Below are 14365 nucleotides of genomic sequence, written 5' to 3'. Positions count from 1 at the left end.
TGTTAAAATTAATCAAACACTGCAGTAAAAATGTATAGGCTTTTTGTTAAACCTTCCAAAAATCTGTCTAATTTAATATATATAATTCTTGAGCAGAAAGGAATTAATGTTTACTTTTTTAGAAGACTAGCTGTTCAATACTTTGTGGAACATGTACTTTTCAAATAAAATCATACTAAAATTTTTCTGTCATCAAGAGAATTGTTAGAATAAAAATACTAAATGTGTAATCATACACTTTTAAATAATTTTATAAAAAGCGAAGGATGATGAAAACAGACTGGCCTAATCAGCAGATTTAAGATTATGTGGAGAGAACCTCATAAATGTTCCTTAACACTTTAGAACAAAAAAGAAAAGGATAGGGCCTTCACAAGAAGGAGCCTGGAGGGGATGCTGAGGCAGAAAGAACCCCAGAAACATGAGGACTCAAAGAAACCAAAGTATGTGAGCACAAGGGTGGGGAAGCCAAACAGACAGCAAACAATATAGACTGGAAGGGCACTAACAATTATGCAGGCTTGGATACTGACAGTTTTTTGGTTTCGTTTTGTTTTTACACCACATACAGGTTGTATCCTAAAATAACTTCAAAGTAAAGTACTCTGTCCTACTGAGAAGGAAGAGTCTATACATAGTCTATATGGTTAAGGATACCTCTATGGAGCCCAAGGTGTTTAACATAATATTTAACATATCACTGAATTTTCTCACACTCTATCAAGAATCCACATCCCAATTTTGCCATAAATTACCAATCAAGGTACATAATTTAATCTATGTATCCATTTCTTCATCCACAAACTCACTAGATGACTATTCAATGAAACTCAGGATACTTAGTGCCAAGCACCACTGCTTAGTGCAAAAACATAAATAATGTATCCTTCTTTCACGTTTTCAAAGTTAGTCCAATGGGGAAGAGCAAAAACCCAAAGAAAATATACTGAAGACCATAAGGGATAAATAAGCATTTTAGGGTCAGTTTTTAACAACAGTACCTCTCATATGAAGTTTGTTATAAATAAGAGACTAGTTCTGAACTATGTTTATTCTGAAAAAGGTTTGGGTACGATCCATGATTTCTGATATTCTGTTACCAGGCAGTGGACCCAGGAATATTGAAGGTCAACTGGTCTAATTTATAACTTAGCTTTACTGATTTCTAAAGCTAACAGACCCTCACCCTACAAATAAAGAACTCTGGAACCTTCATCAAAGAGAATCATCTCAAACTGTGATTCCAGCAATGTGTCAATGATTCAAAAAAGAAAAGTAACAGAGGATCTATTTCATGTATTCCAGATTACCCTGCACCCTCAGGTCATATAAGCACCTAGGTGAACTGCAACCAATCAATTGTGTTTTTTTATGCCTTCAGCTTTTATTAACCCACAGTATATATTTTTAAAGATTTTATTTATTTATTCATAAGAGGCACAGAGAGAGAGAGAGAGAGAGAGAGATAGAGAGAGGCAGAGACACAGGCAGAGGGAGAAGCAGGCTCCATGCAGGGAGCCTGACATGGGACTCGATCCTGGTCTCAGGATTACACCCTGGGCTGAAGGCAGCGCTAAACTGCTGAGCCACGGGCGCTGCCCCACAGTAAATTTTTTTTTAAGATTTTATTTATTTATTTATGAGAGACAGAGAGAGAGAGAGGCAGGCAGAGACACAGGCAGAGGGAGAAGCAGGCTCCATGCAGGGAGTCTGATATGGGACTTGATCCCGGGTTTCCAGGATCAAGTCCTGGGCTGAAGGTGGTGCTAAACCGCTGAGCCATCCTTGGGCTGCCCCCCACAGTATATTTATAAAAAAAAAAAAAAAAAAAAAAAAAAAGCCTGTCATTTTCTGGGTAAAATGAAATCTTTTATTTTTCAAAATGATTTATCTGAGAGAGAGAGAGTATGTGTGCACATGCACACATGTGAGCAAGCATGAGGGGGGAGGTAAAAGCAGAGGGAGAGAGAAACTCAAGCTGACTCTGCACCAAGCGCAGAGCCCAAAGTGGGGCTTAATCTCATGACCCTGATATCAGATCTGAGCTGAAACTAAGAGACAGATGCTTTAACTATGCCACCCAGGCACCCCTAAAATGGACCTTTTATTTATATTTAGGATTTTATTTATTTGAAAGAGAGAGAGAGAACGCATGCACAGACGGGGAGCGGCAGGCAGAGAGAGAGGGAGAAGCAGCCTCTTTGTGGAGCAGGGAGCCCAACGCAGGGCTCCATCCCAGGACTCTGGGATCGTGACTCAAGCCAAAGGCAGACACTTAACCAACTGACTCACCCAGGTACCCCTAAAATGGATCTTTTAAGAAATATAAAAATTTTAAGTCATTTTGTGAAAAATTTACGTATGAAAGGAAAATGAAAAGAATGTCACTGAATCATTTAATAAGGATTTAAAACAGAGCAAACTTTTTACTCTATATTTACCTGGCCTTAAAAGTATATTTACTGGGCATCTGAGTGGCTCAATTGGTTAAGTGTCTGCCTGAGGCTCAGGTCACGATCCCAGGGTTCTGGGATCAAGTCCCACCCTGGGCTCCCAGCTCTGTGGGGATCCTGCTTCTCCCTCTCCTCTGCCTCTCACTCCCCCTGCTTGTGCTCTCTGTCAAATAAATAAAATCTTTTTTTTTTTAAAGTATATTTTAAAAAATTAGCAATTCTTTGAATATAACCAACTGGAACTTACTTATCTTGTGAATAGTTGATGCTTGTTATTTGTAGTATTTATAGTCTATAAAGTTGCCACAAACACTGAGTTAGAAATAGGTTAGGTTTCTTCTCTAGTCCCTACATTTTCTACCAAATAGAGATGAACAGATCAATGCACAACCTTGTTTTATGCACAACTTAGTTTTATGTGTCTTTCCATTTACAGACATCTTAATATACATTGTTCATTTACTAATAATGAACTAGTGGCCAATGACACTATTAATTCATGCCTGAATGAAGCTTATCTAATTCATAGCTCCATAAGGCACAACACAGCCTTCTCGCACACAGAACACTAGAGAGCCCTTCAGCAGAGCACTCAGAGGCCATCTCAAATACTGATATTGTCCAGGCAGTCAATGCTCAGGAAGAACTTCAACATGTTTTGACAAAAATTTGGAATGCCTCATTTCACACAAAAATGCAAAAAATGCAGCACGAGAGAACATGAAAATTTGTTTACAGTATTAGGCTAAGACAGGAAGGCAGAGCATTTGCCTTGTTTGACCTCAGCTGGGAAAAAGCATGTCAGGCAATTCCTATTTTTCATTGCATGCAAACATCCATGAATTATCAAATAGAGCTTTAGCAAGGGGGAGAATTTGCAAACAAGGATCTTGTGTATGAGGATTGACTATACTTGTAAAATCTCTAAAAGATCCTAGCTTACTGGTTCTTCTTGCTCAAGTATCATCAAAATGCATTACACCTTTGAAAACTTTCATAGCTCATAATTTTTTGAAGGACAGCCATCCATATTCTTGAACATATTCATTTTGATTATAAATACCTATGAAAATAATCAATTCAACCATTTTTTTTCATTTCTACATCATTTATTTCCTTCCAACCACCTTTGTACATACTGCTTTCAGCACTAACATTATAAACTATATTAAGTAACCTCTGTGGCATAAACATTAAAAAAGATGAAAGAATACTGTCAACAATATATGACAGTGTAAACTCCTATCACAAAATATTTGGTGAGGTTTTTCCTTGGAATGACTAACTGGATGGGAATGCCCTATATTTTCCTATTGTTCTTGGAAAGACATTTGTTTGCTCATGAGCTGATAAATTTGAAAAAATTTAACTAGGACATCAACTAAAACTCAATCTTTGATTTCACTTACACTATCTACTTTGTCATCATTATTAGAGCTTAGCAAGCTATCTTTTCACATTCATTTTCTAATTTGTTTTAGCACTATAAATTTTCTTTTTCTGGCAATTTCCTCCTCTTTGTTACTATGGGCAGAAAATGAAAAATTCTGAATTCCAAACAGGATCCAATGAAACATAAAGAATGTTATTTAAAAAAAAAAAAAATAGCCAAGTAAAATCTGTTCAGGCATTATCTATTATCACGGGAGTGATGATTCCACTTCATGCACTGCCTTCTATATAAAGTTTTGGAGAGATTTTTTTTCCTACCTTTATTTTTACTTAATATTAGAATATTCTGAGGAGCAGGTGGCTTCCTCTTTTTGTATGAGATCCTCTTAAGGAACCTTATCTCCCATCACATTCCAAGTCTTTCAAATTCAAATCGAAAAAGTCAAATTTATTATTACATACAAGTAACCTTCTAGTCTGCATATCACAATTGCTCTTTTTCTCTAATCTTGACTTTCTACTCTTATTTCTGATTGTCTCTTGAAAGTTTTAAAGGAATATTTCATTTTAAATGCCACCAGAAATCTTCTATGAAACAAACATTATGAAAAAATAATCTCTAATATAGTTTCACTGCTATGCTTATCACCTCTCCTCTTTCCTTTCAGAACATAGCCATCCTTCTAAGACCTGCTTAATGGAAGAGCAGCTGTGACGAATGGCCTAATGTAGAACAAGACAGTATTTGAAGAGTTAACTGAACATGAAACTGACTTAAGAACGTCTACTTAACTGCAAAGGCAGATGGTGATTTATATGTAAGAATGTTTGCTGCAGCACTGCTTAAACCCATGTCAACAAATTTATAAACCATTTCCCTAATCATGATTTCTAACACTAATTAATAAAATGAAAAAATGCTCATAATAACATAAAGTAATGATTTTTGTTTTTATTTAAGCCTAATTGGTATGCCTTAAAATTTGGGAAAAAAAAAAAACATTAAAACATTAATAGTTAAGTTTCAGAAGGTCATTAGTCAAAAAAAATTTTTAAACAGTTATTGAGTATTAAATGTCCATAATTAGGGGGGAAAGGTATTTATAACCCTATGTGAGTAAAGAGATACCAATAAAGTGATAAGTAATGGGATCTTTTAAGAATTTTAATTTTTATGTACTGTTTGAATTATCTTTACCAATTACTATATTTCATTTTTACATTAAAATTGTATTCTGAAATGATACTAGTAACAAAATTAAAATTATAAATGTGAAGAAAAAAGTGGAAGTAAAAAACTTAACTTACAAAAAAATGGACATACTCCTAGAAAAACTGTAACTTGGTATTTGGATCAAGAATAAAAGGAAAAGAATAAAAGGAAAAAGAAAACCTGAATACTCTCACAAATAACCATTTAAAATTTTTGTTAGTTTAAATTTTTCTCCAAAAGAAAATACCAGGCTTAGCAGATTTACAGGTGAAATCTAGTGAACTAGCAAAAACAAAACAAAACAAAACAAAACAAAATAGCTAATCTTATACAAACTGATCTAGAGAAGAGAAAAACAAATCCATTACAGAGTAATCTGTGGAGCTGTTATAATTCTGACAACAAACAAATCCAGTCATTCATAAAAGGGCATAATACGTGATCATCCAGGTGGGTTCAACTCAGAAATGCAAGGGTAATTTTACCATGAGAAATATCCATAAAAACAATTCAGTTCATTAACAGATTAAGCAGAAATGCATTTAATAATATCCAATACTCATTCATGTTTTACAAAAACCTATAAGCAATTCCAATTAAAGAATAGCTCAAAAACTTAAGAGCAAACATTATTCCTAATGATGAATCAGAAAAGATGTCTTCTGTTACCACTTATATTCCACACTGTACAATAAGAAAAAGAAATGTATTATAAGAGAAAGAAATACAAATTGAGAAGTCTGAAAAGCAAAATTATCATTATTAACAGATGATATAAGACTCTAAAGAAAAATTATTAGAACCAATAAGAATTTAGAAAGGTTAGTAAATATCAGATCAATATACAAACACCAACTGCATTCTCTATTCCAGCAGCAATCTGAAAAATGAGATTTAAAAAAAGATACTATTTACAACAGCAACAAAATAGGGGGTACTAAAAAAATGTATTTCTTTATGTAAAGACAATGAATTAGACTTAAATCAGTATACAGAAATACCACATTTATGGACAGAGTTAATATTGGGAGATACTCATTTTCACTAAAGATTCCCCATAATCCAGAACCCAACTTAACAAACTGACATGTTAGAATAAAAAGCCAATTATACCTAAGGCTCTTCGGAAGAACTGGTAGGGAGTGGGGGTGTGGGTGGGAGCATGTTCTATCAAATATTTAGACATCCCCTTAAAACAAAGCAAAATGTAAGTGCAGAAATAGACAACTGATCAATGGAAGTGATTAGAGAGCTCAGGAAACATCCACTTTTATGTGAAAACTAGATATATGACAGTGATAGTCCTATAAGTCATTGAGAAATGAAGGGCTATTCAATAAATGTTGTTGATACCAAAAGAAACCAGAAACAAAGTGAAAAGTGGAATGGGAATAGAAACCATAAATCTGATTTGGGGTTAATATCCAAAAAATATAAAGAATTTATATCCCCACAGCAAAAAACCCACAAATAATTAATTTAAAAATGAACAAAGAACCTGAATAGACACTTTTCCAAAGAAGATATAAGAATGGCCAACAGGTACATGAAAAGATGCTCAACATCACTAATCATTCGGGAAATGCAAATCAAAATCACAACAAGATATCACTTTACACATGTGAGAATGGTCACCATCAAAAGGACAAGAGATAATAAATAATGACATGGATTAGGAGAAAAGGGAACCCTTATACATTGTTGGTGGGATTGTGAATTGCTGCATCCACTATGGAAAACAGTGTGGAGGGCCCTCAAAAAATTAACAGAATTACCATTTAATCCAGCAATTCTACTTCTGGGAATATATCAAGTCATGAAAGGCAAATTTTTAAAACATTTAGAAGAATACACAGGAAGAGTAGTTGTCTGAAACAAAGAACTAATAATGCAAATAATTTTTTTAAAGTAATCTCTACACCCAACATAAGGCTCAAACTCACAACTCCAAGATCAAGAGCTGCATCTCTACTGACTGAACCAGCCAATGCCCCTAATTATGCCAATCATAAAATGAATAACATTAAGTTCAACTACACAAAGATGAAAAACATGTCATCAAAAGACATCATAAAGTCTAAATACAATATGGTGTTCAGGACTGTATCCTAAATAGAAAAATGCCCAGTGGGAAATTGGTGAAATCCAAATAAAGCATGTAAGTTTAGTTAATAATAACACATCCAATGTTAATTTCTTAGTTTTGACAAATGTACCATTGTTATATAACATGGAAAAAGGCATTGTCTTTGCACCTTTTCTGTAAGTCTAAAATTATTCCAAATTAATAGTAAGAAAAAAGATACCATAAAGTTAAAAGAAGAGCCACAAAACTGGGAAGATAGATCTGCAACAAGTAACTAGACAAAAAAAATTAGTGTACAGAATATATAAAGATTTTCAACAAAGCAGTACGAAAAAGACAAGCTGATAGGGAAATGGGCGATGGATTGAACAAGCATTTCATAGGAATAACCACAACAATCATATTATATATATGAAAAAATGCTCAACATTACTAGCACAATTATATAAATTAAGAATATATTGTGTACTTACGAGCTTGACAAAACTGTGATGGTGAAGACATGATAAATGAGAATTTACACACATCACTACTGAACATGTAACTGGTCCCAGGAGTTCAGGAAACAATTTGAAACTATCATGTAAAACTGAACATTTACATATATTATTACCTCAAAATTCTATTTCTAGGTTTAGACCTTACAAAAGCTCTCACAAATGTATGCGAGGAAATACACAGAAGAATGCTTACTATAATGCTGTTTGTAATGGCAAAAAAAGAACCTCAAAAGTTCGTTTAGAGCAGAATGGAGGAAAATTGTGGTATAACACCCACACAGTGATATATCTTACACATAGAAATGATGAAAAAAATTTTAAGATTATTTATTTGAGAGAGAGAGAGATAGCACAAGCAGGGGGAGCTGCAGGCAGAGGGTGAAGGAGAAGCAGGCTTCCCAACTGAGCAGAAAGTCCAACATGGGGCTTGATCCCAGGACCCTGAGATTATGGCCTAAGTGGAACGCAAGCATTTAACATACTCGGAATGATCAAAAATTTTAAAGCGAATAAACAACATTCAGAACAGTGGTCACTTCTCTTGCAGAGGTGAAGAGGGGAAAAGCTCTACTGCACTACTGCAGTACTGGTGATGTTCTTGAGTTGGGTCATGGGTTCACCCATGGTGATTTGATTATGTTTTAGAACAACATTATTTTTTTTTGTATCAAATATGACATCATAAAATCATTGACAGTGGTTTTGAGGACTAAGGAAAAGATCTATAAAATGAACAAACAGGGATCCCTGGGTGGCGCAGCAGTTTAGCGCCTGCCTTTGGCCCAGGGCGCGATCCTGGAGACCCGGGATCGAATCCCACATCAGGCTCCCAGTGCATGGAGCCTGCTTCTCCCTCTGCCTATGTCTCTGCCTCTCTCTCTCTCTCTCTCTGTGTGACTATCATAAATAAATGAAAAAAAAAATTAAAAAAAAAATCTCAACTTAAAATGAACAAACAGTGCTAAAATGGCCATGCACAGTGCTCAATGTGTTATTAGCGGCAGGAAAAAAGGGTCGTTTTATTCCTTTGATGGCAAAAATATAATGAATGCGAAGAGCAAAGCACTGGAATACAGAGATGAATAAAATAGTTTCTTCCCAAAGAAACATCTGTGGCCTGTTTATATACTTAACAAGGCACGTGTTTTGCAGACATCATTTGTTAAGTCTTAACAGTTTATCTTGCCAAAATAAACAGACTGGTAACATATCTTAAGAGGAACTTATGGAATAGCATCCTCTGACCTTCAGTATCTCAAAAGGAAGCAGCAGGACATTTTTTAAAAACCATCTTTGTTGTTCTTTAGTACATACATAATGAATGTTATCACAGTTTAATTTTTCAAATATAGAAAAGTACAAGCAAAATGTAAAAGCCTTATAAGCTTTTTTATTATTAAAAGAGCAATAATCCCTCCTATAAAGCTCTGATACTAGACAAGGCAGAAAAATCACAGACTATAAGAGCCCTATTCATTGGATGGCGATTTAAAATAAGAACTAAAAACTTCTAAAGAGTCTTCTGGTTCCTTCTGGATACCAATATAAGTAACTCATCAGGCAAAGTGTGAGAAATTTGGTTGATGACAATTGGCAACTAAATCTTTCAGTCTCATCACGGAGAACTGAAACCTAACCAAGTGCTTTTTCATAATACCTTGGCCCTGCTCCATGGCCACACTGGCCAACACCCAGCAGCCAAGCCAGAGCACGTGCACAGAGATGACGAAGGAGTCCAAGCTAGACACTATGTGCTCATGCCCTAAGTATTGTCAGGCCTGCTGCCAGAAAGGCTTTGGAAAGGGGCTTAGAGCTTATGCGACTACTTGACCCCACTTTACTCCATTTGGGAATGGAGAGTGGAAAAGGTAAACTATGATAACAGCACTTACATTTCAACGCTCATAATTAATTTAGAAGTGTATACAGCAGTGAATCTGGAGCCCTTCAGCAATAGAAAAATACCTGTTTTTATGTCTCGTATCTACATGAATATAAAAAAAATAGTGATTAATTTTATTTATTTTTATTTTTTTAAGATTTCATTTATTTATTCATGAGAGACACACAGAGAGAGAGGCAGAGACACAGGCAGAGGAAGAAGCAGGCTCTACGCAGGGAAGCCCGATGCGGAACTCAATCCCAGGACCCTGGGACCACGCCCTGGGCCAAAGGCGGCGCTAAACCGCCGAGCCACCCAGGCTGCCCCAGTTAATTTTATTTATGAAGATGCTGTCAAATGCAGCTTTAAAAAAAAAAAAAAAATATATATATATATATATATATATATGTGTGTGTGTGTGTGTGTGTGTGTGTGTGAGAAACTGTTCCCCTTTCTGAACACTGCACTGAATTTCAGAAATTAAAATCTAACGTTATCATTTGATCCAACTATATGACATTCTGGAAAAGGTAAAACTATGGAGTTGGTGAAAAGATTAGTGGTTACCAGGGGTAAGGGGAAGGAAGTGGAGTACAAAGGACTGTTCTGTATGATAACATAGTGGTGAACACACGTCATGACACATTAGTCAAAATCCACAGAACACATAATACCAAGAGTGAACTCTAATGTAAACTATAGACTCTGGAGAATAAGGATGTGTCAGTCCTGGATCATCAACTACAACAAATGTTTACCATACTGGTGGGGAATGTTGATAGTAGGAGAGGCTGTCTGCATTTGTAGAGGCAGGGAAAAGGATGGGATAAGAGAACTTTGAGTTTTCATTCAACTTTGCTATAAATCTAAAATTGTTCTAAAAAATAAAGTATACGTGAGTATACTAATATGATACTGTAAAAGTACATAAGAGATCTCTTGTATTGAAAATACATCTCATGCTAGATCAGTTCTAAATTTGATTGTTATGCTGTAAAAAACTCCAAATCTCTTCCCTAACTACAACAGGACTACAGTTACTATCAGATATTTGGTATGATCCATCCCACTACAATAGATCTTTTCTCTGCAAACAGCAAATAACCAACATGAGAACTCCAAATATTCTCCATGAAATTGAAAAGCTCATTCTTTGATCATCAGTATTCTCTTTACATGTAAACACAAACTATATGAGTTGAGTCTGCTTCTCCCTCTGCCTCTGCCCCTCCCCTCTGCTCCTGCTCTCTCTCTCAAATAAGTTAAAAAAAAAAAAAACTTTAAAAAAATGCAATAAGATGGATATAGATAATTCATTCTCACACAGATAATTTTATTTCTAAGGAATAATCTTTAAAAAGTTCCTTAACCTGGTTTGTGTACCATATTTCCAGCCTGAGGCTGCTGCTACTGTATTACTCTTTACAAGGACTTGGGAGTGAAAACAAATTAACAATCAGAGATTGTAGAGGCTGGGGAAAAAGTGCCAAGAACACTGACTAGGAGTTCACCAGCCTTTTTTTTTTTCAATGAAGAATAAAATCATTTGGCAGAAATAACTGATGAGACAAAAATGTGCCTGAGATTAAAAAGGGGGGGGGGGGGGACTACAGGTAAATGTAAAGGTGAAAAAAGGTTCTATCAATACACTATTTCTTAATCTGGAGGCTGGTATACAGTTGTTATTTTATTATTTTTTATGACTTTTATGTACATAAGAAATAAGAAGTTGCTTACTTTATATCAGTGAAATATTTCACAGTAAGTTTAAAATTTACAGGCACTGGCACAATCCTGAAGTCCAATGACAGATCAAATAATATAAGTAGGGCACAATATAAAACATTACTGAGAAATGACATATGAAAGATTAAAGACTGAAAAAACTATTAGTTTATGCTGTTATTCATCTGCTGGAGGAATTTAGATTATTTTCCTGGAATAGCATTATTTAAGGCAAATATGATGACAATATGGATAAAATCACAGAAATGTCACAAATAAAACTTCATGAACTCTAAAAATTTAGAAGTCTTTGAATGTTAAATGCCAAAGGAATTATTTATTCTCTTATTTTTTTTTTTTTTCTAGCCCATCCTAAAGGCACAGAACTAAACTTCAGAATACCTATGAGCTGACAGTATTCCTGGCTTCTAAAATCCCCCAAGAGAAATTGATTTAGTGGACAAGTATTGCAGCTGTTAGAAGAATCCTATAGATAGATCACTTAAAAAAAAAAAAAATCTGCCCCCATAAAAACACCAAGAGTCGAAGCTGCAATTTTCAGAAAGTTTTTAAACATTATAAACTCTTTGATCAATATACTTTCTTCCTTTTAGGAATGCATATGAATTTCCAAATTCTTAATCCTAAGTAATATATATACATCAAGTACCATGCCTGGCACATGGCAGGTGTCAATAAATATTTACAGAATTGAATTAATCCAGCAGTAATCCTTGTGGGTTGACATCTCAGGGACTTGCCTGGCTTATAAGGCGTAGGAGGGCAATCCCTTTTTTCTGCCTCACTCTAGTGTTTGTTTTTGAACCCCTGGCACATTAGATCTAGTTATGCTTCTAATGCTAATATTACTGTTTAAAATAATACAAAAATACTATATGGAACAACAGTTATGATAATAAGTAAGGTTTATTCTCAACCAACTATACTCAAGTGCAAGAATTTTGTAAATATAAACACTGGTTCTGTGCTAGGATTAGCACAGCAAATTGAGAAAACCCGAGGTGACTCATACAAGTCAGGAAACACTGCACTCATAATTTTACCATCCCACCAGGATTAAACAATGAAATTCTTTTTTAAAGACTTCTTTTAATAAGAATCTTTACTTAAGGTATAACTGTAGCCAATTTTCTTCTAAATAATAGAGGTAAATTTACTGTTAGTATTTAAAAGAATATGTATACTTTAAATGTGCAAAGTTTAAAAAATATTCATGCACCTCATTCTAATTCTTTTTTAACTCTTTCAAGCAGATGAAATGAATGCACATAATCGGACTGGACAGCTGTCTTGCTCTCTACAATATCACCAATTTATTCTTCCCTGGCCATCAAAACCACTGGGTGGGGGAGGTTGACATGGCTTCTTCAAACAGTCGCTTCCTCTTGTGAGTTAAGGGGCAAGGCCGACTACACACACTACACACATCACCATGCCAGAAAGGGAGTTAAAAGCTTTCTCTCTTATCACTGAAACAGTCCAAATTTATGCTTCCCACTTCTAAATTTCAGTTTATAACTTGGCTTCAATGCATTCCTTTTCACTATAACTCCTCCCCACAAAGTAATTGTCCACTGAGTCAGATAAACTAGATTTTGAATGAAGAATGATGAACTTCACATGTACTCACTGAACAAACTGCAAAGTTACTTTATCACATTACATTTTATAATGGACTCCCTAACAACTTTATCAAATACCTTCCTCTTTACAATTTTGTCCTGCAAGTCTTGAGATTAAGCTACAGATGTACTACAATGAAAGTTTTTTCTTTACAAAGTTTACCTACCACCATATCCTTTACATACCCACCTGGAAATACATATGCACACCCAAACACACATACACTTTACATACACTTCAAGGTTTAAGCATTGTCCTTGGCTGCTCTGCTCAATTAACTGAACAAATTATGTGTCTCCTGTCTGACGAACCTGGGGGCTGAACTTAAAATTTTCTACTGACCAAAGAAACTGAGAAACAATCTAGAGTAGAGAGTTCAGGTCATATTCTCTTTAAATTTCACTGAATTGATTACAATGGATGTACTAGTATTATAAACATCTTATAAAACAATATAACATGAACTATTATTTTTTTAGAATTTTAATTTTTAAGGCAATGTTTCCATCTCTCTAGTCATTCTCACCTCTTCATTCCAGTAATAGACAATAATCTGATTTCTAAGGTGCAATGGCAATGAAAAAAATTCTTGGCTTCAGGAAGCCTCAAGCAATACCAGAAAATTTTAAGAGCCAACAGAACAACTTGGCTGAAGACTGGAATTGCTCTTTTTGAGCACAGACTTTCAGTTCCCTGCACGATGAAGAACAGTCATAAATAACTGTCTTCACACAGACTAAAGCCACCAAGCAAAGGTACACCTCACTAAATGCACATTAGTATCACAAATTTCTCTTCCTGTATAGATTTTTTTTTCTTAGCACAGCCACATAATCTCATCAGAGACATAAATATCTAAAAAAGGAGACAATCTATATGTATTCCTAAATAAGTATAGTTTTGAAAAAATACTTTCACAATAACACAAAAGTGTATATGCTGAGTTTATCTTCCTAATGGGAAAAAATTCTCCTTCGCTATTAGGAAAAAACAAAACATTTCACAAAATTAAAATTGTAAAGAAAAGTAGTATTAAAACTATTGGTTTACACATAACTCAAGAACTTGTCTTACCTTGGTAAGACAGTGTATAAAACACAGGCTCTCAATAAGTGTTATTATTATACAGATTCATTTTTTACATTATTCCACATTTTATTGTGCATACTGTACAGGCACTTCCATATAGCTAATCATCCCCCCAAAACATTAGAAGAAATTATCCTATCTATATCAACATGTTCAAAAAAGGTTAAGCAATTTGTCCAAGGTTCTGTAATTTATAATTACTTGGCTCATGACAGTACTGTCTCCTTCCAAAATTCATGATTTTTTTGTATCACGCTGACTCTCAAAGCAGTTTTTTAAAAGACATGTCTCAATTTTCCTATTTTTTTACTTAAAAGATTCTTTTTTTAAATATACTTTTACATCGGAGATCGACAACTATGTATTATGTACCAGTACTAT

At 34.6% G+C, this 14365-nt stretch overlaps 1 protein-coding gene and 1 long non-coding RNA gene across 7 annotated transcripts in view; one reads left to right on the top strand and one right to left on the bottom strand.

The window, feature by feature from the left end:
* Nucleotides 1-4781, top strand: part of LOC102157198 — a 38406-nt gene extending 33625 nt beyond the window's left edge. For both annotated transcript variants that reach the window (XR_005378494.1, XR_005378495.1), the window contains exon 3: nt 4514-4781. This is a non-coding gene — a long non-coding RNA (uncharacterized LOC102157198). The remainder of the gene's footprint in view (nt 1-4513) is intronic.
* The window catches only part of XPO4 (exportin 4), a 122524-nt gene that overhangs the window by 29119 nt on the left and 79040 nt on the right, over nt 1-14365 (bottom strand). The window lies entirely within an intron of this gene.

The sequence above is a fragment of the Canis lupus genome, chromosome 25, assembly GCF_011100685.1.
Source record: "Canis lupus familiaris isolate Mischka breed German Shepherd chromosome 25, alternate assembly UU_Cfam_GSD_1.0, whole genome shotgun sequence".
Lineage (NCBI taxonomy): Eukaryota > Metazoa > Chordata > Mammalia > Carnivora > Canidae > Canis > Canis lupus.
This window is presented reverse-complemented; position numbering and strand designations above follow the sequence as displayed.